Below are 2,055 nucleotides of genomic sequence, written 5' to 3' on the forward strand. Positions count from 1 at the left end.
AAAAACATCACGGCTCCAAGCTGGCACTTACCATTCAAGGTTGACGACGGATTTGTTTTCCTCTTAAATTGTTTTGTTTTGCAACTTTCTGTCTTTCTTTTAAGCTGCTTTATGTTCTGGTGACATTAACAAACATCCTTATTGGATTTCCCCACAATTTGTTTAAAGAGCTTCTAAATAACACCACCAATGTTGCCATTAGCAGTGCAATTATTGAGAAGAAAATGAGGTGCATCTGAGCCGTTTCTGCTTTTAATGTACATCCCACCAGACATACAGCCAAAGTATTGTTTGTTGTTATTATTGTTGTTGTCTTTATAGTAACTTCAACTCACTTCTCTCCGTGTTGGTGAAGGCAGCCACTCAGTGCAAGGTTTACCTGTGTCCTTTTGCTTTAGGTTTTGAGGAAGAGCCTCCTGGATGCAAATATCCCACGAAACCACGGGCGACAGCTCCCACTACCATTCCGGCAGATGTTTACCTAGCCAGATGCTGTTACGAAAATGGACCCACCGTCACCTCATACTTCATATTTGCTCCCCTCTCTCCAGAATGCCTGGTGAGCCTCAGCCTACGGCATCAGCTCAGGTGTTCCCAAGCCATTATTTTACCTGCTTCGCGACTCTTGCTGCCTCATCCTCTGCTGTTGGCCAAGGCGTTGCGTACAGCTTTTCATAACTTCAAACAACACTGTGATGAATGATCCTTGGGATCATCTTGTTCATCCATTCCCAAATTACTGCTTCAGAATAATTTCCTCTCGATGCATTTGCTGAGCCCATTTTTGTTTCCATTAAAACTAAACCCCCACTGTAAGGCTTTTTGTGTCAAACGGTTAATTCTCCCTCATGAAGCATTTGAGAGTTCTCACATCCCCAAGCTCTCACCAGCTCTCGACATGATCATTTGACTTTCATTTGTCTCTGCTGAAAGGTAAGTATACTATGTGCCGGGTGATGACACAGATGATTTTGGAATGGGTCACACGCGGTGTATGCTCACTCTCCCACCTGACACATGTGCACAGGTAGACCACAGAGGCTCAGTTGCAGACCATGGCAATAAAGAGAGTATTGATATGAATCAAGTCACATGGATGATTTGGCTCCCCAGTGCCTATGAAAGTTGAGTTTAATCTAGGAAGTGTGCAATAAACTCTTTGAAATATTGTGGGAATTAACAGAATATGACAGAGATGCGAGGGAGCACTTCCTGTTGTAACAATTGTTCCAGTAGACTTGCTCGATGGAAGGTTGTCACAAACCTTTACTTTGTCCTTATATAGACCCCTTCCCCAGGGGAGACCACGCCCAGTATTATGTCCCCAATTGGACCAATTGGACCTAGTTTCTATGCAGGCCTTGTGACCCTTGTGACCCAGGCATGTGCAATAGACAACCGAGACCTTAGCCTCTGTCCTTTCGAGGTGCACAACATCCTTCATAGGCCACACCAGAAAGGGCCCCTCTGGAAATCCCACTAAGCGAACTGGGCTTTAGCTTAAACTCACTTGTAACAGATTGAAGGAACTGAAACACTCCCTTGGACTTAGGCTGAACGCCCTACGGTGATAAGAAGCAGATGACTGATATCCCAAGATTATGGATTTGCAGGTCATTGACTTTGGTTAGGATCTCTTGCTTTGAGGTGCCCAAGGATGGTGTGGGACTGTAACATATTTACTATTGTCACACTCTCTTTGCTTTTTTATGACATGTGGTAGCCTAGCAGATATGGTTCTACCTTTGTGAATGAATGTTGTTGAAAGTTTTGCCCTGTCCCCAACCCTCATTGTGTAAACCATATCCAATCACTTAAGCTTTTAATCTGTACAAATCAACAATCCATGATGTATCTTGGTCTAAAAAGTTGTCCTATGCATATATACTTTCCTTTCTCTCAATAGTGTTGCTAATTCCTATACCAAGGAGCAAATTAATGATACTGTCAATAGAATTACCATATGCTCCGTAGGGATGATTTATAATGCTCTCCAATAACATGATAGTGACTGAGCCAGAGACATGTAAACCACAGATCATTGAGTGAATTTTG

The sequence above is a fragment of the Echinops telfairi genome, unplaced genomic scaffold (assembly GCF_000313985.2).
Source record: "Echinops telfairi isolate 266 unplaced genomic scaffold, ASM31398v2 ScPeMD7_7414;HRSCAF=8452, whole genome shotgun sequence".
Taxonomy (NCBI): Eukaryota; Metazoa; Chordata; class Mammalia; order Afrosoricida; family Tenrecidae; genus Echinops; species Echinops telfairi.